This window comes from Tachypleus tridentatus, chromosome 7 (genome assembly GCF_004210375.1).
Source record: "Tachypleus tridentatus isolate NWPU-2018 chromosome 7, ASM421037v1, whole genome shotgun sequence".
In the NCBI taxonomy this organism is placed as follows: Eukaryota; Metazoa; Arthropoda; class Merostomata; order Xiphosura; family Limulidae; genus Tachypleus; species Tachypleus tridentatus.
The window spans coordinates 6,868,931-6,896,406 of NC_134831.1; the positions used below are offsets into that span (position 1 = coordinate 6,868,931).

Here is a 27,476-nt window from a genome sequence, read left to right on the forward strand (position 1 = left end):
GAAACTACTGATACCTTTAGTTCCAGACACTGCTGTAGCATCAAACTACTGATACCTTTAGTTCCACACACTGCTGTAGCATCTAACTATTGATACTTTTAGCTCAGTTCACTGATGTAGTATCAAACTTCTGATACTTTAATTCCAGTCACTGGTGTAGCATCAAATTACTGATACTTTTTGTTGCAGTTTCTCATGTACTATCAAACTATTGACACTTTTAGTTCCAGTCACTGGTATAGAATGAAACTACTAATACTTTTAGTTCCAGTCACTGGTTTAATATCAAACTATTAACACTTTTAGCCCCATTCACTGGTGTAGTATCAAACTATTAACACTTTTAATTCCAGTCGATGGTGTAGAATCAAACTACTGACAGTTTTAGTTCCTGTCTGAGGTGTAGCATCAAACCATTGATACATATAGTTCCAGTCACTAGGGTAGCCTCAAGCTATTGACACATATATATCTCCAGTCTGTGGTGTAGCATCTAACTATTGACACTTTTAGTTCCAGTCACTGGTACAGAATGAAACTACTGATATCTTTAGTTCTAGTCACTGGTGTAGCATGAAACTATTAACACTTTTGCCTTATGTCTGTGGTGTAGCTTCAAACTATCGACACTTTTAGCCCAGTTCAACTATTGGTACATTTGGTTCCAGTCATTGGTGTAGAATCAAAATATTGACACTTTCAGTTCCAGTTGCTGGTTTAGCATCAAAGTCTTGACATTTCTAGCTCCAGTCACTGGTGTAGCATCAAATTATTTACACTTTTAGTTCCAGGCATTGGTGTAGCATCAAACTATTAATACATTTAGTTCCAGTCACTAGAGTACCCTCAAACTATTGACACTTTTATCTCCAGTCTGTGGTGTATCATATAACTATTGACACTTTTAGCTCAGTTCACTGGTGTAACATCAAACTATTGACACTTTTAGCTCAGTTCACTGGTGTAACATCAAACTATTGACACTTTAACTCCAGTCACTGGTGTAACATTAAATCTATTGACACTTTTAGTTGCAGTCGAGAGTGTAACATCAAAGTATTGACATTTTGAGTTCCAGTCAGTGCTGTATCATCAAACTAGTGGCACATTGAGTTCCAGTGTAGCATAAAACTATTAACCCTTTTGGCTCAATTCACTGGTGTAGCATCAAACTATTAACCCTTTTAGCTCAATTCACTGGTGTAGCATAAAACTATTGACACTTTTAGTTGCTGTCACTGGTATAGCATGAAACTACCGATACTTTTAGTTGCAGTTTTTGGTGTAGCATCGAATTATTGAAACTTTTGATTCCAGGCCCTAGTGTAGCATCCACTACTGACACTTTTAGTTCCAGTCACTAGTGTAGCCTCAAGCTATTGACACTTTTATCTCCAGTCTGTGGTGTAGCATCTAACTATTGACACATTTCACTCCAGTCACTGGTATAGCATGGAACTACTGATACCTTTAGTTCCAGTCTGTGGTGTAGCATCAAACTATTGAAACATTTAACTCCAGTCACTGGTGTAGCATCAAACTATTGACACTTTTAGTTCCAGACCCTGCTGTAGCATCAAACTATTGACACTTTTGTCTTCAGTCTGTAGTGTAGCATCAAACTATTGACACTTTTAGCTCCAGTCACTGGTGTAGCATCAAACTATTGTCAGTTTTAATTCAGTTCACTGGTGTAGCATGAAACTATTGACTTTTTGAGTTCTTGCCACTGGTGTAGCATCAAACTATTGACACTTTTAGTTCCAGTCACTGGTATAGAATAAAACTGCTAATACTTTTAGTTCCAGTCACTGGTTTAATATCAAACTATTGACACTTTTAGCCCCATTCACTGGTGTAGTATCAAATTATTGACACTTTGGTTCCAGGTACTGATGTAGCATCAAACTATTAACACTTTTAATTCCAGTCGATGGTGTAGAATCAAACTACTGACAGTTTTAGTTCCTCTCTGAGGTGTAGCATCAAACCATTGATACATTAATTCCAGTCACTAGGGTAGCCTCAAGCTATTGACACTTATATATCTCCAGTCTGTGGTGTAGCATCTAACTATTGACACTTTTAGTTCCAGTCACTGGTACAGAATGAAACTACTGATATCTTTAGTTCTAGTCACTGATGTAGCATGAAACTATTAACATTTCTGCCTTATGTCTGTGGTGTAGCTTCAAACTATCGACACTTTTAGCCCAGTTCAACTATTGATACATTTGGTTCTAGTCATTGGTGTAGAATCAAAATATTGACACTTTCAGTTCCAGTTGCTGGTTTAACATCAAATTCTTGACATTTCTAGTTCCAGTCGCTGGTGTTGCATCAAATTATTTACACTTTTAGTTTCAGGCACTGGTGTAGCTTCAAACTATTAATACATTTAGTTCCAGTCACTGGAGTACCCTCAAGCTGTTGACACTTTTATCTCCAGTCTGTGGTGTATCATATCACTATTGACACTTTTAGCTCAGTTCAACTATTGATACATTTGGTTCCAGTCATTGGTGTAGAATCAAAATATTGACACTTTTAGCTCAGTTCAACTATTAATACATTTGGTTTCAGTAATTGGTGTAGAATCAAAATATTGACACTTTCAGTTCCAGTTGCTGGTTTAGCATCAAAGTCTTGACATTTCTAGCTCCAGTCACTGGTGTAGCATCAAATTATTTACACTTTTAGTTCCAGGCATTGGTGTAGCATCAAAATATTAATACATTTAGTTCCAGGCACTAGAGTACCCTCAAGCTATTGACACTTTTATCTCCAGTCTGTGGTGTATCATATAACTATTGACACTTTTAGCTCAATTCACTGGTAAGCATCAAACTATTGACACTTTTAGTTGCTGTCACTGGTATAGCATGAAACTACCGATACTTTTAGTTGCAGTTTTTGGTGTAGCATCAAATTATTGACACTTTTGGTTCCAGGTCCTAGTGTAGCATCACACTACTGGCACTTTTAGTTCCAGTCACTAGTGTAGCCTCAAGCTATTGACACTTTTATCTCCAGTCTGTGGTGTAGCATCTAACTATTGACACATTTCACTCCAGTCACTGGTATAGCATGGAACTACTGATACCTTTAGTTCCAGTCTGTGGTGTAGCATCAAACTATTGACACTTTTAGTTCCAGACCCTGCTGTAGCATCAAACTATTGACACTTTTGTCTTCAGTCTGTAGTGTAGCATCAAACTATTGACACTTTTAGCTCCAGTCACTGGTGTAGCATCAAACTATTGACACTTTTAGTTTCAGTCACTGGTTTAGCACGATACCACTGATACTTTTAGTTCCAGTCACTGGTGTAGTATCAAAGTATTGACACTTTTAGTTCCAGTCACTTGTTTAGCATGAAACTACTGATACTTTTAGTGCTAGTCTCTGGTGTAACATCCAACTTCTGATACTTTTAGTTCCAGTCACTGGTGTAGCATCAAACTATTGACGCTTTTAGCTCAGTTCACTGGTGTGGCATTAAGCTATTGACACTTTTAGTTCCAATCACTGATGTAGCATCAAACTATTTCACGTCTGTGATGTAGCATTAAACTATTGATAAATTTAGTTCTAGACGCTTGTGAAGCATCAAACTATTGACACTTTTAGCTCCAGTCACTGGTGTACCATCATAATACTGATACTTTTAGTTCCAGTCACTTGTGTGGCATCAAACTGTTGACACTTTGATTTCCAGTAAGTTGTGTAGTATGAAACTATTGACATTTTGAGTTCCAGTCAGTATAATAACGTAAAAAAAATATGATGGTTGAAAATTGAATGTTTATTTACTTTCGGTGTAAAATTGGGATCGATAAAATATCAAAATTAAAATGTTGGAATCATGCCAGTACTATAGAATCTTCATTCTTAGATAATATAAAGTGACGTTGAAAAAGATATTCAGTACATACGACTTCCAGTCAGATAATTGCATATTATTAACAGATAATGTAAGGTGTGATTGAATATTCATTTGTCTTACAAGATAATTATGCTTTTGTTCGATATGATTTAACTCATGATATTGAGGATGAGAGTTCGATGTCTAAATTAATGGTTGTTTTTCATGAAATAAGAAAGATCTGCAACTATTTCAAACTCCTAGAGTTATACAAAATGCATAATATTTTCAGAAAGTTTGTGTTTAGGCACAAGGAGGCAATGAAAATGTAACCAGAGGCATAGTAACATAAGGAGTTTTACCACATTCCTTTTAAATTATGTTTGTTACTAATTTTAACAAATTACCTGACTGACCGTGTTTTAAAAAAATATGTTGTCATTGTGAGTAGACTGCGGGTGCGGATGTGTGTTCCAAGATGATATAGCATAATGTGATTTATTGATCGCTATTTCGTTCTACTGAATAGACAGATGCCACGTGCAACAACGTAAGAGATCGTGCTGCGCGTGCGGTAGAATGTCTCAACCAATGTGTCAAAGTAAATGAATGATCGATGAACCACTGTCAATACCTTTTTCCAGAAAGACAGCTTGTTGTGTTGACTTGTTATTAAAATGCTTTTAATTTGACGACTAACTAGTTATTCTATTTCAAGTAGTTTTCATTGGTACATTCAGCTGTAATCTGGTTATTACTTATATTGTTGATTTTAGCTGTCATTTGTGTAATCTAATTCTTTGGGTATTACTTATATTGTTGATTTTAGCTGTCATTTGTGTACTGTAACTCTCTTGTTATTACTCATATTGGTGATTTTCGATGTCATTTGTGTAATCTAATCCTTTGGTTATTACTTATATTGTTGATTTTAGCTGTCATTTGTGTAATCTAATTCTTTGGGTATTACTTATATTGTTGATTTTAGCTGTCATTTGTGTACTGTAACTCTCTTGTTATTACTCATATTGGTGATTTTCGATGTCATTTGTGTAATCTAATCCTTTGGTTATTACTTATATTGTTGATTTTAGCTGTCATTTGTGTAATCTAATCCTCTGGTTATTACTTATATTGTTGATTTTAGCTATCATTTGTGAACTCTAATCCTCTGGTTATTACTTATATTGTTGATTTTAGCTGTCATTTGTGTAATCTAATTTTCTGGTTATTACTTATATTGGTGATTTTAGCTGTCATTTGTGTAATCTAATTTTCTGGTTATTACTTATATTGGTGATTTTAGCTGTCATTTGTGTAATCTTATTTTCTGGTTATTACTTATATTGTTGATTTTAGCTGTCATTTGTGTACTGTAATTCTCTTGTTATTACTTATACTGGTGAATTTAGCTGTCATTTGTGTAATCTAATCCTCTGGTTATTACTTATATTGGTGAGTTTAGCTGTCATTTGTGTACTGACATTAGTAATTCATCCGTCATCACTATACTGTAAAAATTTTTTACCTTTATTTACCTTTTATATTATTATCGACACTGACATTCAGATGTCATCTAAATGCTGTTGTATTGTGGCTATCTTAGTGAGAATACAGTAAAAGTACACGTAGCTGGCTCTTATAATTATGTTATTTCATTAATATCTCGTAATTAATTACATTTCCATTCTTAACGAAATGGCCCAGCATGGCCAGGTGATTAAAGCACTCGACTCGTAATACGAGGGTCACGGGTTCGATTTCCCAACACCCCAAACGTGTCCGCCCTTTAAGCCGTGGGAGCGTTAAAATGTGACGGTCAATCCCTCCATTCGTTGGTAAAAGAGTAACCCAACAATTGGCGGTGGCTGGTGATGTCTAGCTGCCTTCCCTCTAGTCTTACAGTGCTAAATTAGTGACGTCTAGCGCAGATAGCCCACGTGTAGCTTTGCGCAAAATTAATTAAACCAACCAAACAAACAATCTTAGCGAAACATTATTATAATAATTAGAAAGTAGGACTAACCAAGTTTAACTGAATTGAGTTAAAACTGAAAACAAAACAAACAAGAGTGAGTAAGTTTTCCTATAGCAAAGCCACATTGGGTTATCTGCTGAGCCCACCGAGGAGAATCGAACCCCTGATTTTAGCGGTGTAAATCCGGAGACATACAGCTGTACTGGCGGAGGGCAAAACCAACAAGAACACAATAAAACTATCTTTCTTTTTCATTATTCAAATCTCAATGTTCATATAACTCGCGAAAATTGTGAAATCTACATTTTCATTTCTACTGATTTATGTATTTATTTTGAGACAATGTGTCAAATTAACCGTTTCTCTCAGGCATTGTAATAATATCGGTATCTATGTCTACACTATCGTATTGTGTACAGCTAGTAAAGTCAAATTTTAAGCCTAACACCTAATTGACGAAATTAGTAGTTAAGATGCTCGTGTCTTACGTATGTAGGTTTTAGTACAATACGTTTATGTGGTCCTCCGCTGAGATAGCGGTAAGTCTATGGATTTACAACGCTAAAACTAAGGGTTTGATTTCCCTCGGTGGACACAGAAGATGGCTCGGTATGGCTTTACTATACGCGAACCATTCACACACTTCTATGTGTATGTAACTGGAATTTTTTTATTATTTTCATGGTTATTTTATATCAAACAACAAACGACAACGAAGTAGGGTTAAATAAATCATCATAATTGATATGACAACGATATTTATAGGGAATATTAATTGACATATTATTTTACCAATGGTATTTCAGGAAAATATTTGACCGACTGTTCTACTTGCAGTTATATTTTTATTTCATTTCATTAAAACTTGACCCGACATGATCAGGTGGTTAGGGCACTTAGCTCGTAATATGAGGGTCGTGGGTTCGAATCCCCGTCGCACCAAATATGCTCGTCCTTTCAGCCGTGGGGCTTTATAATCCCACTATTTGTTGGTAAAAGAGTAGCCTAGGAACTGGCGGTGGGTGGCGATGACTATCTGCCTTCCCTTTAGTCTTACACTGCTAAATTAGGGACGGCTAGCGGAGATAGCCCTCGTATAGGTTTGCTCATAATTCAAAAACAAAAAACAAGTCATTAAAACTTTATAGGGAGCTTTTGGCGAGAGTGAGAAAGATACAGATGTGTTCTCTCAACGCTAAAAAGGAAAGATTGAATAGATAGGCTTCCCCCCAACTAATACAGCTGAAAAAATATATAACACATTACCAGTGCAGCGCTATGTACAATAGCTAAAAGAGAACTTAGTACAGCAGAAAAAACAACTGAAAATAATGTAAGAAAAAGAAGAAAAGTCAAAAGAAGAATTATAGTTAAACTAACTAACTCTACGGAAAATTCCGAAAATAAAGAAGAAGCAGTTGTTGTTACTAATACCGAGGTAGAGGTAGCTTCCCCTGCAAGTAACATTAATAATAAAATAACTAACAATGTGAAAGAAATAGAAGTAAAAACAAACGCCGTGGATGTTGACAGATCTACCGAAAACACTCAAAATAATATTGTGAAAAGTACCACAGACAGTAAGCCAGACACCGAAGATCAAGAAGGCTTTATTACAGTCACATCAAAAGAAAAAAAAAAAGAAACATTACAGAAAAAACAAAAAATAAGTAACAATATGGCACAAAAAACAAAACCACCACAATTCTCAATCATTATAGAAGGTATTCCAGGCCAGTACAACCAACCCCTACTTGCGACAGAGGTTAAACGCTGCAAGCCGCACGTAACTATTGTTAATATCAAGAGTCTGCCCAGAGGCGGTGTCTTTGTTCAAGGACAAGACGCTGCTGACCTAAACAGATTAGTAAAAGAGTGGCCAGCAGATGCTTTCACACCAGGTAAAATTAAAATCCACCTGCCAGGAAGTAAGCCGCAGCCTAAAGCCATTGTAGTAAGAGGGGTTCACCAAACCATTAACCTTAAATCAATTATACAAGCTTTAGACGAAGAAGGCATTCCACATACTAATATACAGCGAATAATCTCAAAGAAAACACAGGCACCCACTAATCTTATACGTACAGACATAGACGACCGTTACAACATTCTAAAACTAATAAATAATGGAATAACGCTTTGGTATCAAAAATACCAAGTAGAACAGCTAAAAACTCCGGCAATTGTAGTAACACAATGTTACAATTGCCAAAGATATGGACATGTTTCTGCAGCCTGCTTAGCAACACCGAGGTGCTGCGGCTGTGGCGGGGAACACCATATCACCCAATGCAAAAAAGATAAAGAAACACCCAAATGTTGTAACTATGGTCAAACCCACACAGCCAACTATAAAGGATGCGATATATACAAACAAATAAAACAACGTATTTATCAGATAAGAACACCATCATCAGAACAGAATCAACCAAATACAAACAGACAACCAAAGACAGACATATCAACAGTATTTAATAAAACAACTGAAACCACATATGCAGAAATGTTAAAAGGAAAAGAACCCCACAAACAGCAAGAGCAGAACATTATTACTCAAGAAAATAACACCTTAACACAAACACAAAAGCCACAAGAAAACAGCACCACCATACAAGAAACGAATACTAACACACCAGATAAAACAAGCCTTTTCACAACCATAATCAAAAACATATTTACAGAATTTGTAACAGAATACACAAAACCAAACCAAACAACTGCTTCGAATTACTGATTAATATCTCCAAAAAACACGTCACACCACACATACCCTACATAATATCAACACTTACTGGTTACATGCTCACAGCACAATGTTCACAGTAGTGTATATCAACATCCAAGGTGCAATGGCTTCCAAGAAACATGAGATCGAAGACCTAATACAAGAAACTAACCCCCACATTATAATAGTAAGCTAAACTCTGATATACAATAACAATAGATTTAAAATACCAAATTATTGAACAATAAGGAAAGACAGAACAAATAAGAATGATGAAAATAGAGGCATTATGCTGCTCTAAAAAATGGAGCTATCAGTAATAGAAATTAAATTGAGCAGTAACAACGAACATGTTACTGTCGATATCCTGCAAAGAAATAAAACAAAAGTAACTGTAGCAGGAATTTACTGCTCACCTAATAAACAACTAGATATAGCAATACTCAGCAACATATTTTCCCACAACCAAAACTCCATAGATATGGGTGACTTAATTAGTAAAAATGTTACCTTTGGATGCCGGAGCTCAAACTACAATGGTAGAAGTCTATTACAATTCATAGACGATAACAATATAGTCTTATTAAATGATACCACCCCTACACATACAGCGTATGCCACTAACTCCAGTGACATACTAGACCTGTGTATGTGTACATATAATCTGAGCCAAAAAATAATAAAATTTCAAGCAGGAAAAGATGTTGACAGTGATCACCTTCCAATATATTGTGTCTTCGATCTCTCCCCCCATAAAAATATAACATTTAGGAAAGAAAAAATTAATTACAGAAAAGCAAATTGGCAAAATTACAAACAGGAATTAGACAACCTATTACCTAATAAAGTTATAAAAGAAGTTAAAACCCATATTGAAATGGATAACTACTGTCAAACAATTACGGAGTGCCTTCAGAAAGCAGCCAAGTTAACAATACCAAAACAACACATAGAAACCCACCACAGAAATAATCAATCTAACTGACCCGAAAAAATTCTGGTCACATCTTAAAAGACTCACCAATGAAAATACAGACACAAAGAAATGGCCCAGCATGGCCAAGCGTGTTAAGGGACCATAACTCGTAATCTGAGGGTCGCGAGTTCGCATCCCAGTCGCGCCAAAACATGCTCGCCCTTTCAGCCGTGGGGGCGTTATAATGTGACGGTCAATCCCACTATTCGTTGGTAAAAAAAGTAGCCCAAGAGTTGGCGGTGGGTGGTGATGACTAGCTGCCTTCCATCTAGTCTTACACTGCTAAATTAGGGACGGCTAGCGCAGATAGCCCTCGAGTAGCTTTGTGCGAAATTCAAAAAACAAACAAACAAACAAACACAAAGAAATATCCTTCACTTGAACATAATAATACTATAGCACACACAAATAAAGAAATAGGCGAAGCTTTCAAAGATCAAATTCAAAATACTTTTAAAACTCACACTGATCCAGATATGGATACATATTTCTACAATAAAGTCACTAATCACATATTAAACAATAAACATCAATTTGAACCAATTTTTCCAATAAACATAACTAATACAAATACAAGTTCCGACACAGATTATACAAGCACGTTACTAACAAATGAAATATCCTTTCAAGAATTACTCAAAGCAATAAAAAACAAAGCACCAGGTGAAGATGAAATACAAGCTATCCTTCTAAAAAAGGGCACTCCGAAATTGTTTGACCACCTAAATTCATTTTTTAACCTATCACTATCCTCAGGATACATCCCAGTTTCTTGGAAGCTTGCAAATATATTAATGTTCCATAAGGAAGGAAAGCCAGCAAATAAACCTAATAGCTACCGACCAATCAGCCTGACCAGCTGTATAGGCAAAATTCTTGAAAGAATAATCAGTAATAGACTCTCCACATTCTTGAAGATAACATTAAAATTACCAAAAGAACAAAATGGATTCAGGAAATTTAGACAAAAGACAGATCATTTAATTAGATTAACCGAAAGTATAATAAACAGCTTCAATAAAAAAGAATGCACTGTCGCTTGCTTTCTCGATATCGAGAAAGCATTCGACACTGTGTGGCACGATGGTCTAAGGTTCCGAATGAATGAAATGGAACTACCGCGAGGAATTATTCGCTGGTTATCTAACTTTTTGGAAAACAGAAAATGTAGAGTAAATGTTGAAGGAACCTTTTCTGAATACTTTACTCCAGAAGCTGGTGTCCCTCAGGGAGGGGTGGTTAGCCCTATACTCTTCATCATGTATGTAAACAATATGCCACTGAAGGATCCAAATCATGGATTCTCTTCACAGTTCGCAGATGATGTGGCAGTCTGGAAAAGTGCCGCAACACCCACGATAGCAGCCACTAACATACAACCGCAACTAAATAGAATAAGTGAATACTGTCAAAAATATAGAATAAAAATAAACACAGCAAAAACACAACTCGTAGTCTTTACGAAATTGAAAAACACAAAAAACAACAGCCAGAATTATATATGAATGGCACACTACTCCAGACTGCCCCATCGGCAAAATATTTAGGTCTGACCTATGATTCAAAACTAACTTGGATCAATCATGTGAACGAAATTAAAAATAAAGTCTGGCGAAGAACTAACTATGCTAGGAATCTAACTGGTAAAAACAGTGGAACATCTACAGATAGCATACTAAAAATCTATAAAACATATATTAGACCTGTAATAGATTATGCAGCTCCAGCATGGATAACTGTAAGCAATAAAATAATTAAAACCAAACTACAAACAATCCAAAACACACTCCTCACAACTGCATACAGAGTTCCAAGAACTATATCATCTCAGTTCATTCACAAATACTCGAACATACCAACCATACCAGACAAACTACTACATAGTACAATAATGTACTTTAATAACAATTAGATGAAAAACGAATTACTATGCAAACTAGACAGGTACCTCATACATGATGAAGCTAGACCTAAATATCTCTCCCCAGTTAACTTATATTTTAAATATAAAAATAAATAAAAAATATATATATTAAATAACAAGAATAATAATAATAATAATAAAATAATAAAAATATATGTATTAAACAGTAAAAAAAATGCCACCAACAAACTTGACATTCTGCTAATAGAATAAAATAATCACTATATATGAGCCACAATACATGGACATTGCAATGAAAAGGATCAAAATAATATTCAGTTCAACAGTTATAAATACCAATCCGTCAAGAACATAAGTACGGGGAGGAAGAAGAGGTCATAGAGCACCTGACCCTCCAGGGTATGAACTTTTCTTACCCAAACACCGACAGAGATTCGAAACTTTATAGGATGGTTAAAATCGCCAACGACACATTTATTATATTTCTATTCCACTTTTTGTCCCATTTAATTGGTGAATCCAGTTGCTTATCATACGTTAGAAAGAAAAAAAAAGCGAACGATTTTGAAAATCGTGATAAGTCAATGCAGTTTAAACACCTTTAGCGTTTTGCCAAATCGTGAACATGTTATTATCGATCAGGTGAGATATCTGATTAATCTTATGTAAGAAACCGACTGATGTGGACAAGATAAACATTAAGCTATCTATCAAAAACGCGTAGTGTTCTGGATTGGCGTCCATTGACAAAACCAGTCACAAGAGAGAAACGAAACATTATTTTGCCATTTATTAATTAAACATCTTATGTTTAGTTTTAATTTGATTTGTTTGGAATGAAACACAAACGTACACGATTGGTTATATATGCTCTACCAACCACGGGTATCGAAATTTTATTGTGCCACTGGAGAATGTGTCTTGTGTTTGCAGAATAACGTGTGAAGTTTGGACACGTTAATATGCCTTAGGTTATCAGAAAGTTTCTAAGTGGAAGATAAATGCATCTAGAGGTGGTTGGAGAAGGAAGTGTGGTTAAACTGGTTAACAAAATTACAGAGGCCACCAGTGACACATCACTATATCTGAGGACTCCAAACGCTAGAAACCAGAGTTCGATACCTGTAATAGGCGTAGTAGAGATAGCCTATTGTATAGCTTTGTGCTTAACTTCAAAATCTACCAGGCAGATGTTAAAAAATGCATGGTCACTAGATGACAAAACAGCCCTAAGTCGCACGATAAAAGTCAGCAAGTAACCGAATAACCATGACAGGAAAACAAACCAACTAATTATATATATATATACACATGATTGGTAGACCCCAGAACAATATCCACCTCACAATATAATAAAGTATAAAGTCACCAGGTATCAGATGATGATAAAAACGAACACGTAGGCGTTAGGTACTTTAAAAAAAACTGTCAGGGCGTGACCTTGTGGTTAAAATGGTTGGACTTTTAATCAGCTGATTTCAAAAATTCGTCTGGAGGTTGAACAAAATAAACGAAGTTCATACTTTGTGGCTTTGGGCTTACTGTAATAGGTAAGGTCAAGTGTCCCAATATAATGAGCGAAGAGCGTAGCCTAAGAATTGCCGGTGTGTGTTATGAACCACTTGCCTTATCTCAGTTTATCAGTCAAGCATTAGGTAGAGGTATTCGTTGTTCAGCTTCACACAAAAGTTTGAAATATGTTATTGGAAAACATATTATTTTTATACGTAAGTGAGTTGGATTTATTTATAATGTGATAACAATAAAATAATATAATAGTTCGATTGGTTGTACTTAAGAGTGAAACTATACAATTGAATACCCGTGTTTTGCCCACCACGAATCACTGACACCGGTCACTAACGGTGAGGTCCATATGCGCATCCTATTGAATAACCAAAGAACTTAGTCGAAGTCTTTTATTATGTATGTAAAAATAGAAAAAAAAAAAACAGTTGTAGTTAGTGCAATGCTGGTTGCAACATTATGACTCGTGTGCTGCTAAGGTTCATGTAATTTATAGTTATGTAGCGCTTGGCATGACCCGGTGGTTAGGGCACTTGACTCGCAATCTGTTATATTGTGATGGTCAACCTCACTATTCTTTCGTGACGACGAGAAACCCATTTGAAGTAAAAATGTATTTCAAGACGGCTGGTATGGGTATTAAAACTTTTATTAAAATAAAGTAGAGAACGACTTTTGGACCTCCTTAGGTGAACTTTCCAACGTTACGTAATTGTTAACCGTACGCGCTCGTGGGATCCTAACGAAACTAAGAAAATTAAACCAAAAAAATTAACAACAGAAGAAATGATATTTATTTCATCCAACAGTGAAGAAAGGGAAAACTAATCCCTAGTTCGGGGAAGATAAAACTATCCAAGAATTTTAATCAGTATATAAACATTATCCACAATTTACAGAAAAAAAACACACACACACACACACATTAAAACCAGGTTAAACTCGAAATATAAAGAACTAAATGACTTGTAGAAACAAAAAATAGCAAACTCACTCTTTGTTAACCTGAAGATGACCTCAGAAGGTCGAAACGTTGTTCTCTACTTTATTTTAATAAAAGTTTCAATGCCATATCAGGCGTCTTGAGATACATTCTCACAATTCATTCGAAAACGATAACCCGAGAGTTGACGATAATTAGTGTCACTCACTCTAGTCTATCATTTCTAACTTGGGTATAGCTGTCAAAGATGGTCCTCGAGTAGCTTTGTGGGAAATGCAAGAAACAAACAAAACAAAAAGTTACAGATGCTCGAGCAATTTGGTGCTCAAACAAATTACAAAAAAAAAAAAAAACACATTTAAAGAAACCGACTTGTCTCTCGGGTCGTTTTGGAGCTAAAGAAAAAGCGTCAACTAGTTTACATATTACACTGTTATAATTTACGCTAATGTTAGCGTAAGTATCGTGCCCGTAGCTAATCAAAGCATGTTAGACTTTCATTTTGTTAAGATCAGGAACCAAGGTTAGAAGGTGTTATATTTACAGTAGATGTTCTATGGTACACGAATCACCCTTGCTTTACCAGGAATGTCAGCTGTCACGTGCTTTGCGTAACGTTTGACACTAATGAGGGAATGCCACCCCATCCTATTCCCCTGATCACTAATCAGGGTGAACGATTGCACAAGAAAGACGGTATTTATTATTTTGTTACTAGAAGAACGCGGAGAGAAGTAAGCTTGATACAAATGTTTGTTGTGTTGTGCAAAATCTAAGAATTAAACAATGTTTTTGACTTTTTTAACAAACATTTTCGCTATAAAGAGGGTTTTGATACCTGTGGTGAGTAGCTTTGCGTTTAACCTAAAAAAAAAAAATGTACCAATACATAAACAGGGAAAGTTTTTTTATCTTTCATAACTTAGAATCCATGATGTTAAGTTGTCAACAGATATAGTTATATCGGTTAACTGTTGCTTTGAAACAATAGTTTTAGTATTGGTTAACTGTTGCCTTGAAACAATACTTTTAGTATTGGTTTGCTGTTAGTCACAATATTTGAATAACTCTCATGTACTTCTAACTGAAGATATACACAAAACCAGCTTTAACTATTGATATAATTTAAGATATTAAAATCTCTTTCTTTGGATAGTATGCCAGATATGCTTTATTTCTACATCTGTTGACTCACTGGTAATCTTGAGAACTAACAACGCTAGAATTTGGGGTTTGATACAGCCCATTGTGCCTCTTTAGGCTTAAACAAACAGAATATCTTTTAGCTGCTTTAATGGTAAGAAATAAGGTGTAATGAGAAACATTGCTCCTCAAGCACCACTTTTAAATAATATGGTTTAAATCTAAAGTAACCATAGCAAGTTTTCAATTATTGTGTTACTGCGTTGTCTTATTAATGCACCATAGCATTTATTTCATTATGTTATCGCATGGACTGGTTATCATGTTACACACACACACACACATATAATAGTTCTTACAAACTTTCGTAATATAGGCTACCTTTGATTCCTTTATATTTCATTTTTTTTTTTTCATTATTATACTTTTATATCATTATATCACAGATTGTTATCCGCTTAGAATTTGTATTTAGGACTAACTAAAATCTCCTAAGCTGGCCAAACCTCATGAGATATTATTGGGATTATGGCCGAAAATATCGCTAACATCGAGAGTACTCATCCGATGAAATAATGCATTCTGATCTCTATAGATAGGAACACAAGTAAGGTATACTTAACTAACTCTACAGATAGAAAGGTTAATTTTACGTTTCGCTCTATGTGCGTAGCTTATCTTATCGGAAGTCACTATCGTTAATAAATACATTCCACGGATCTGTTTTCCCCGGGACTGCAACATGTGATTTACATTATAATCTTTAGTGAGAGAAACGTCTTTATATCAGCATCAGTTTTTAAACTTCGTATTTCAGACCACATTTTGGTTATTTCTCAGAAGCGTCATAGCTTTCATGTATCTAATGCCCATAAACTGTAAAATGAAAATGATCCAAAGCTGAACGTACCACAAACAGTTAGAAAATGTTGACATGTTTTACAACGAACAGCGTAGCTGACCGTTACATTATAATGCAACCTCCTCCTGCTAAAAGAACGAATATGTTCCAATACGAGGATTTAATACGAGATCTAACCATCAGATTATGCTAGGCCTAAAATACTACAGAGATGAGATATAATAAGTTTTCTTTCAACGTACCCTGCTAGACGCGAGTCAAACAATTGCAGCAGGTTTTATGTTTATTTTCTCCTAACAGGGAGTACTAATAAATCCCAGTATCGACTTTTGTTTTGAGACTTTATTTATTCACAAAACTTGAAGGACCATAGTGAGATCTTATAGATTCAAGAGACACCTAATTTTGAAATTATTTTCAGTTTCTTTTCTTCACCTATACTTCTTTGTTTAGTTTTTATATTTCTTTTTCAGAGTTCTAAAACACAGATACGTTAAACTTACGTAATGTTTTTCCTTCGCCGAGTTAGAATAAGACTATATCATATATTTTTGTGTATATTGTCATCGAATTTGTTGATCAAAATTTTATCATTCTTCTTAATTACATGACAAGTTTCACATACACTAGAACCGCTCACCTTAGTAGTACAACATTATGTCTACGGATTTACAATGTCAGAAACCGGGTTTTGATAAAAGTGGTCAAAATTGCACTTAAAGTCCATTGTGTATATTTCTGCTTAATTCCAAACAAACAAGTATTCCACCTGATGTATGTTAGTATATTTTATCTACATCAGGACTGTTTTATAATGTAAGGAGTTTCTTTTAGAATATCAATATATTTAACCTAAATTAGGACCGTTTTATAATTTAAGGATTTATTTTATAATATCAGTATATTTAACCTAAATCAGGACTGTTTTATATTGTTAGGAGTTTCTTTTAGAATATCAGTATATTTAATCTCAATCAGGACTGTTTGATATTGTAAGGAATTTCCTTTAGAATATCAGTATATTTAACCTAAATTAGGACTGTTTTATAATGTAAGGAGTTTCTTTTCGAATATCAGTATATTTAATCTATATCAGGACTGTTTTATAATGTAAGGAGTTTCTTTTAGAATATCAGTATATTTAACCTAAATTAGGACTGTTTTATAATGTAAGGAGTTTCTTTTCGAATATCAGTATATTTAATCTAAATCAGGACTGTTTTATAATGTAAGGAGTTTCTTTTAGAATATCAGTATATTTACTGTAAATCAGGACTGTTATAATGTGACGAGTTTCTTTTAGAATATCAATATATTTAACCTAAATTAGGACCGTTTTATAATTTAAGGATTTATTTTAGAATATCAGTATATTTAATCTCAATCAGGACTGTTTTATAATGAAAGGAATTTCTTTTCGAATATCAGTATATTTAATCTCAATCAGGACTGTTTGATATTGTAAGGAATTTCCTTTAGAATATCAGTATATTTAACCTAAATTAGGACTGTTTTATAATGTAAGGAGTTTCTTTTAGAATATCAGTATATTTAACCTAAATGAGGACTGTTTTATAATCTAAGGAGTTTCTTTTCGAATATCAGTATATTTAATCTAAATCAGGACTGTTTTATATTGTTAGGAGTTTCTTTTAGAATATCAGTATTTTTAACCTAAATTAGGACTGTTTTATAATGTAAGAAGTTTCTTTTAGAATATCAGTATATTTAATCTAAATCAGGACTGTTTTGTAATCTAAGGAGTTTCTTTTAGAATATCAGTATTTTTAACCTAAATTAGGACTGTTTTATAATCTAAGGAGTTTCTTTAAGAATATCAGTATATTTAATCTAAATCAGGACTGTTATAATGTGACGAGTTTCTTTTAGAATATCAATATATTTAACCTAAATTAGGACCGTTTTATAATTTAAGGATTTATTTTAGAATATCAGTATATTTAACCTAAATCAGGACTGTTTTATATTGTTAGGAGTTTCTTTTAGAATATCAGTATATTTAATCTCAATCAGGACTGTTTGATATTGTAAGGAATTTCCTTTAGAATATCAGTATATTTAACCTAAATTAGGACTGTTTTATAATGTAAGGAGTTTTTTTCGAATATCAGTATATTTAACCTAAATCAGGACTGTTTTATAATGTAGTATATTTAATGTAAATCTAAATTAGGAGTTTCTGTATTTTAACCTAATCTAAGGAGTTTCTTTTAGAATATCAGTATATTTAATGTAACCTGTTATAATGTAATCAGGACTGTTTTATAATGTAAGGAGTCAGGACTTTTAGAATATCAGTATATTTAATGTATATCAGGACTGTTTTATAATGTAAGGAGATTTTTTAGAATATCAGTATATTTAGTCTAAATCAGGACTGTTTTATAATGCAAGGAGTTTCTTTTACAATATCAGTATATTTAATCTAAATTAGGACTGTTTTATAATCTAAGGAGTTTCTTTTAGAATATCAGTATATTTAATCTAAATCAGGACTGTTTTATAATCTAAGGAGTTTCTTTTAGAATATCAGTATATTTAACCTCAATTAGGACTGTTTTATAATCTAAGGAGTTTTTTTTAGAATATCAGTATATTTAATGTAAATCAGGACTGTTTGTATTTCTTTTTTGGAGTATCTAAGGGACTGTTTTTTCTAAGGAGTTTCTTTTAGAATATCAGTATATTTAACTGTTATAATGTAATTTCTTTTAGAATCTCAGGACTGTTTTTTTATGATCTAAGGAGTTTTTTTTTAGAATATCAGTATATTTAATGTAAATCAGGACTGTTATAATGTAAGGAGTTTCTTTTGGAATATCAGTATATTTAATGTAAATCAGGACTGTTTAATTATCTAAGGAGTTTCTTTTAGAATATCAGTATATTTAATGTAAATCAGGACTGTTATAATGTAAGGAGTTTTCTTTTAGAGTATCAGTATATTTAGTATTGTGTAAAATCAGGACTGTTTGATAATATCAAGGGAGTTTCTTTTTTTAGAATATCAGTATATTTAATCTAAATCTGGGACTGTTTTTTATGTAAAGGAGTTTCTTTTAGAATATCAGTATATTTAATCTAAATCAGGACTGTTTTATAATGTAAGGAGTTTCTTTTAGAATATCAGTATATTTAACCTCAATTAGGACTGTTTTATAATCTAAGGAGTTTTTTTTAGAATATCAGTATATTTAACCTCAATTAGGACTGTTTTATGATCTAAGGAGTTTTTTTTAGAATATCAGTATATTTAACCTCAATTAGGACTGTTTTATGATCTAAGTAGTTTTTTTTTAGAATATCAGTATATTTAACCTAAATCAGGACTGTTTTTTATAATCTAAGGAGTTTCTTTTTAGAATATCAGTATATTTAATGTAAATCAGGACTGTTTAATTATCTAAGGAGTTTCTTTTAGAATATCAGTATATATAATGTAAATCAGGACTGTTTTATAATGTAAGGAGTTTCTTTTAGAATATCAGTATATTTAATCTAAATCAGGACTGTTTAATTATCTAAGGAGTTTCTTTTAGAATATCAGTATATATAATGTAAATCAGGACTGTTATAATGTAAGGAGTTTCTTTTTTAGAATATCAGTATATTTAACCTCAATTAGGACTGTTTTATAATCTAAGGAGTTTTTTTTTAGAATATCAGTATATTTAATGTAAATCAGGACTGTTATAATGTAAGGAGTTTCTTTTTGAATATCAGTATATTTAATCTCAATCAGGACTGTTTGATATTTGTAAGGAATTTCCTTTAGAATAATCATTCTATTTAACCTAAATTAGGACTGTTTATAATGTAAGGAGTTTCTTTTTTAGAATATCAGTATATTTAACCTAAATTAGGACTGTTTTATAATCTAAGGAATTTCTTTTAGAATATCAGTATATTTAACCTCAATGAGGACTGTTTTGATATTCTAAGGAATTTCCTTTGGAATATCAGTATATTTAACCTAATTCAGGACTGTTTTATATTGTTAGGGGAGTTTCTTTTAGAATATCAGTATTTTTAACTGTTAAATGAGGACTGTTTTATAATGTACAAGAATTTCTATCTTTTTCTTATATGGTTTCGATCTTGATAGTATTGATATTCCTTTTGTATTTTTTTCTTTATTTTGATAAAAAAATCTCAGATTTCGTCAGCACTAACTGATCAGAAAAAAATGCCATAGGTAGAACGTTCGTTTGTCTCACCGCCCGGAATTTGTAAAGTCTAACACGTTTTTTTAAACTTAATGATACAGAGTTTTTCCATTAACATTGTTTCAGAGTGTCTGTTTGGAAGTCGAATGAAAATCTTTCTTCAGTCGAGCCGTACTCATTAAACACACCTCGCAAGCCTCTTAGTAAATTATAGCTACTATCTGGAAGTTGAGTCGAAATCATTAGAAATTGAGACGCCTGAGCTTCAGAAATTGTTGGGTGTGCCGACAGACTTTAATTTTATCAATTGTTTTGGTGGCAGCTAGTTTGTCGACTGTCATTTATGGTACTGCAGTATTTGTTTTCCAAAGAAAAATATTATACAGAATTTATCAGTCAGGTCTTGAATCAGTAGCTATTTTCCATCTGGCTATTACGTTATCTCATATCAGATCACCATACACTGGTTCTGTTCTTCAGACACAGCCTTCGCGCAGAACTCCAATGCCTGCCAAATCTGCATCAGTATTTATATTTCCATACTGCTATCTGCTCAAATCAGGCACGAATACAGTCTGATATAGATGTCGCTACGTCACATCTCACAAGAGTGTCACTGCAAGCCGGCGCTCGTTAATTTATCAAGGAAGATTGTATGGCTTTATAATGGCAGGAAGGCCTGGAGAGATATTTCCACTTCATTTTAGTAAACTAAAGTCATCTGCACTTTCTCGAGATAGCGCGAAAGACCACTAATGATTCATTAACACACTGCTTGCAATTATTAGAAACGTTGGTTACGCTAGGCTTATTAGAGCTATTTAAATAACATGAATATAATAATATAAAAGTTTTGTTTATGGTTTACGCGATTTCAAATACGTAAAAGGTCACTGAAATTAAATAACAAACCGGTTAACTAAAGAACAGTTAGATATAATTTCCAGCGCGATTCCAGTTTGACTGTTAAAAAAGTAATTTTTGTATTAAAACTTTTAGTTAATAATGATCTAACTGTTGTTTCGTAACAATGTATGTGATTGTTTGTTCGTGTTATTGTTGGTCAGATATAACAAATAGTTAACAATGGCCTAACCGATAGAAAAAAAAAACGAACTTTGTATATTATTTTGTAACAACGTATGTGATTGTTTGTTCGTGTTATTGTTGGTCAGATATAACAAATGCAGGGTCCCTCATTAAGAGAAGAAAGTATTGCAGAATACATGAGGTACATATGTCGCCAGTTTGAGTATTTTGTTTTAACGATAGAAACGGCTGTCATGTCTATCGTTTACAAGACTTCATCTATACATCAGTGATATCCATATAAATACAAGGAACTTGAAGGTAGGGCGTCGACATTATATCAGTTTCTTGGTAAACTATTCTCGTTAACAGCAAGCCCATCACGTAAAAAGCTTTTAAATTATAACCTTAGATTGACTCTGATGTCCAATATGCGTGGCATGGATGTGTTCAACATTCTTTTGTTCAATCATAATAATTATCAAAACCGTGGTTTTTATTATGACGTCAAATAAACCTTCAGTCATATTCGGCACAGCTTCTTCAAGAGCATACTTAAGAAAAACAACTTATTATCATAAAAACAATGAAATATTAAGTCGAAGAGTTCATATAACTTATCAAATGGCTCATAAATAACATTTAAGTGGTTTCTAACAAGAACAGAACATTCCTGAAAACTATCCTATTACTACGCGTTTTTCAAAAACGTATTTCATTCAAGCTAATTTTACGGATTCTTATTGTATAACACAACACACTGTATACTTTTCAATTAACGTTCACTTATGAATATTAGAAATGTCTGTGGCGTGTTCCTTTTTAGAAATAAACTGTTTCGCATACGAGCATCTCTTGCCCTTATCACTACTTCAGGAATGATTTGTTTTATTTTTGTTAGTGGACTGGCAAAGGAAAGTTTTGCTTATAATTTTCTAGAAGAGTGCGTTTTTAAATCATTTAACTTGTATCAGGTTTTCTTCTGTTTGCGTCATATGACGTGATTGATTAAGAACCTTATAACAAATGATAAAAACAAACAACTGGGTTCGGCGCGGCGAAGTGGTTGAGGCACTCGACTCGTAATCCGAGGGTCGCGGGTTCGAATCTCCGTCACACCAAATATGCTCGCCCTTTCAGCCGCAGGGGAGTTATAATGTGACGACTAATCCCACTATTCGTTGGTAAAAGAGTAGCCCAAGAGTTGACGGTGGGTGGTGATGACTAGCTGCCTTCCATCTAATTTTACACTGCTAAATTAGGGACGGCCAGTGCAGATAGTCCAAGAGTAGCTTTGCGCGAAATTCTAAGCCAAACAAACATGTGTGCTTTTCTTAGTAAAATCTTAATATTGTGGAGCAAAAGTCAAGCACGCCCTCTCTCTTTGAAGGTAAATAAATGTTCGTATAACAAAAAAGCTAGCTGGCATTTATAATGTTTAATAAACTGTTTTACTTTCTTTTCATTAAGACAGTTGTAAGCAACTGAATTTTATCTCACCATTTGTAAGAACGAAACATGCCCTAACCATATTTTGTTTAGTAAGGTAATTGGTTTGTCTCATGGAAAACAACACACTCCTAATAACTGATTGTAACTTACTTTACTGTTTTTATTACGTCTTTAAACAACAACATACTCGTATTTTGTAATATGTTTAACTTTTTCTTTGCTTCGGAATTAAAATAACTATTTTGAAGCAGACTGATAAAAATGATACATAAAAGTATGGGTAGGAATATTTATTAAGTTCAACAATATAAACTTGCAAAGGGAGTAGTATGAGATGATAAGAGGTATCTTAATATATGAGTTACGATATTTATTGACCAATAACTGACCATCTATTACTCACATTTATTGACCGGTAATTGACCGACTGTTTCTCACATTCACTGACACGTAACTTACCATTTATTTCTCACACTTACCTATGTGTGTACCCTTTCGGTACAGCGGTAAGTCTTCGGAGTTACAACGCTAAAATCAGAGGTTCGATTCCCCTCGGTAGGCTCAGCAGATAGCCCGATGTGCCTTTACTGTAACAAAACACACACAAACACACTTACTGATGTATAACTGACCATTTATTTCTCACATTTACTGACACGTTACTGACCATTTGGTTTTCTATCTATCATTTATAGTAAGCGATATATAAATGATGAAAAGAAATAGTGTACCTTAACGTTTCTGATATCGTGTTTTTTTACTGCATTATAAAATGTTTAATGTACTGATTTCAAACATGCGTAGATTTTATGTTACATAAAAACCAAAGATCATAACTTTAACAACACTACCGATAAAATAAAACTGTTAAGCGCTTTGATTCACATAAATAAAGATTCAATACATATGGTAAAAATTAAAATGTTCTTCAATATTTACCACGAGGGGCATCATAGTCGCAAAAAGTATCAGTGACAAAAAATAACAGACTCTACCGTAAAATAAAAACACTACTTCATATGTTTATACGATAAAGAAATACATAAAAAATATATAAATAGTTGACTTTGTGGCCGGTAGGATACTAAAACACAGAAAACTATCATCAAATTGTTTGCCATAAGACAATAGTTGTTGTATTTTTAAATACTACAGTTTTTATTCGGTCCCTTTGGGTTGGGCCTGGCATAACCAGGTGGTTAAGGCACTCGACTCGTTATCCAAGGTTCACGGGTTCGAACCCCCTTCACATCAAACATACTCGCCTTTTCAGCCGTCGGAGCACTATAATGTGACGGTGAATCCAACTATTCGTTGGTAAAAGAGTAACTCAAGAGTTGGTGGTGGGTGGTGGTGACTAGCTGCCTTCCCTCTAGCCTTACATTGTTAAATTAGGGACGATTAGCACAGATAGCCGTCGTGTAGCTTTGCACGAAATTTAAAAAAAAAACAGACCCTTTGATTTTTCATTCTTTTGGAAAGAAGATTGTGTAACAGAATTTCAACCTCTCTACATCAGCCATATATCCTGTCAAAAAAAATGTTCAGACAATAGCACTTGTGTTCTAACAAAAGGTGTTCCGATCACTGCTGTGTTTGATGCGTTATACCACTCGTCTTCATGAGCTCTGGTTTTAAGCGAAATGCGTCGTCGAGAACGAATATGACGAATATAGTACGATTGAAATAAGAATAAGAACTCTTCGTCCCGAATGTTAATAATGTAAGCCTAACAATAATGCCTTGATTGATTACGAAAACCCTTTGCCTCTTCGAGGCAATCACAACATAACAATTACACTGCACAACAATTTTTTTGAAAAGTTTTGCTTCCTGAAAAGTATTTGCTGATTGTGACAGGTACCTGGTGGGGATGCACAAATATAGTTTTGGTTTTGCTTCATCACGTAGGAACTCTGAGAAATAGACAGTTAACTGTTTACCGGCAATAACGTATTTAATTGCGTTTATGTTTCTAATACGCTATTAAGTTCAACATAATTAAAAGTGTTTTGCTCCTGATGTTCGTTTGTATTCAATGTCCGGTGCATCATGTTGCAGTGTCCAACAGTAGTCAGCAAGCATTGACGGACTCCAGTTGCCCTGATATCGTTTTTCCTTTGAAGCAATGTCCTGGTGAAATTGAAGATTTCTATGAAACGGTACGTGATGGGCAAATCTGGATGTGATTTTCGTGATCAGCAGCCAAAAATCTATAAGGAACACCCAACAGTATTCAAGAAGCAAACACTTTGTTGTGCAGTATTATTATCACATTGCTTATCGATCGGGGAAAGTTTTAGAGAACAATGATCCAAACGTTACTGACGTATTATTTACCAGTTTCTTTGCTGGGCCCAGGAATGGCCAGTGGTTAGAACGCTTGATTCTTAGTCTGAGGATCACGGGCTCGAATCTCCGTCACACCAAGCATGCTCGCACTTTGAGCCATGGAGGCATTATAATGTGACGCTAAATCCCACTATTCGTTTATAAGAATACCCCAGAAGTGTGCGGTGGATGTTAATGACCAGCTGCCTTACCTCTAGTCTTATACTGCTAAATTAGGGATGGTTAGCGCAGATAGCCCTCGTGTAGCTTTGCGCGAAATTCAAAACAAACAAACAAATTATTTACGGGTTAAAAAAAATTAGAGCTTAACTAATTTTGTTCGGAATTTTTTCTTTTGTGTGTGTGAATTAGACTGCTGTTAATAATTCCTGTCTGTTCTCAGGTTCAAAGTAAACCAACTGCTAGAGTTAGTCACTACCTAATTTGTAGGAGTGACCGGCACAAGCGATATAAAGTGTTTGTTTCTTCGTATTTCTAGAAATAGCTAGAAAAACAAAACAACATAAACATATTATAGAAATACGAAAACCATAAACTGAGGTTTTCGAAAAGAGGGCCCTTCTTCAGTGGAAACAAACAGGGGATTGTTAAGAGTGGTACCATCATGACGTCACTCCTTTTTCCAGTTTGCCCACGAAGAAGAAAGGCTCACTCTTACAAAGCGCTCTTATTATAGGGTTTAATATGTTTATTGTAAATTGATTTCTGAACCCTTGTGATTTAACCTCACATCTTGCCGTTTGTAAGTCTTCGCGAAAAGATTGTTTACTCTGAAACATTTTACTGCACCAATGTTGTTGTTGCAGCCCAAATCTACACGATGTGTTGCGTTCTGTCCACCGCGAGGAATCTAACCCATAACTTTAGAACTGAGAGAAAAGAACTAGAATGAAATAGAATACCATCAAAATAAATTACTTTGTAACTTTAACCACATTTTTAAAACAAATTACTTTGAAACTTTAACAACCTTTTTCTAAAACTTATTATTTCATAACTTTAACCATATTTTTACACTAAAACTTATATAAGTGTTTTAAAAAAGTGCTTATGAATTTTTTTCTTTTATAAATAATATTTTTTTGGATTTGTTTACGTCACACTGTTTTAAGCAATCGCACACAGAGGTTGAACACAGTTATAGAAAACCTATCTTTTTCTATCTCTGTTTTATGGTGTATGCAATAATTCAATGTTTAGCCATAAGGTAATTTAAACCGTGTATTAAATTAGTTTAAATTTTTCTACTGTACAAATAGTATATTAAAGTTTTGTTTTAGAGAAAGAGTCTATAATATCAAGTTAATACAGATCGGACAAATTTTAAAGAAGTGTGATGTTAGGTGAGATTCTAGCTGGATTCAGGATGTCACGAACACAGGGAATGATGAATGTATTCTGAGGAACATTGTCAGAAGTGACGTCGTATAAATGTTGGAAAATAAAACCACATCAGGCAAGCATTAATATATAGTAGTCGCTAAACTAGGTGGACAGATCGTGGTAGGCAAGTGAAAACACAAGTGATGAGATGTAGACACAAGACATCACCAGAACTTAATATTAATCTACGAAAAACAGTTTGTATCAAAACAACTAGAAGATTACCATAGCAGGTTCACCATCCAGAAGTCTATGATAAGAAAAAATAAAAACAAAAAAGGCTTAGTGAAATGTTGTCAAGATAGTAACAAATGATAAGTGGAAGATGTGGTTCGACCGAACTACCTTTTAGATTTTGCTCATCAAATACGTGTGTTTGTATGTGGTAAAATCCAAAAGAAATTCGTTACTATGAATGACCTGTGGCATCAGTAAGACAAATGAGAGATAATGGTTACTTAACCGTCATTACTTCTTAAATTTACCATAATCTGAGCTCTTAATTATCCAAATCAGCTTGAACGGTGCAGGTAAATAATAGACCAGTTCAAAGTGTTGAGCTCGTTAACGATTCATTTAAAAAAAAAAAGAGAAATAATTATTATACTCGGTTCTTAAAATCATGTTTCTAAACGGATTCCTGTAGCAGTATCACCTGAACAGTTTGAAGCAACTGTGATTGATAAGTGGTTAACAGTATCATTGTTTGGAATACAACACGGTGTCACGTCTTGGTAATGCATCATTGTTTGGTTATGGTGTAAAAACTCATAATAATAAACAAAATTTATAACTTAATGGACGTTTTATGAATTTGTTAAATATCTGTATGCAAATAACATTTAAATGAAATGTATAATTTTTAATTGCATGTTCAGAAACACTGATCGGTTTTCTTTTTTTTAATGTTTTATTATTTACGATACTAGGTATTATTGAACAGTGGACAAACAGTATAGTAACGAACTAGCCCATAACAAGAAAGCTGCGGAGCGTGTTCAGTAACAAACATATCGTGAGATCAGTAGCTTAATGTGCTAACCAATAGACCAAATTTCTTTTCTTAAAAATTACTTCCCACACTCACTATTCTTAAATACATGATACCAGAAATTAGATTGGATAACCGGCATTTTTATTCAAGTACTCTTACATCAATACATTCCACT

General features: G+C 33.8%; 1 protein-coding gene across 3 annotated transcripts in view; it reads left to right on the forward strand.

The window, feature by feature from the left end:
• The window catches only part of LOC143255043 (BAI1-associated protein 3-like), a 162,410-nt gene that overhangs the window by 49,176 nt on the left and 85,758 nt on the right, over positions 1–27,476 (forward strand). The gene's annotated exons all lie outside the window — the stretch shown is intronic.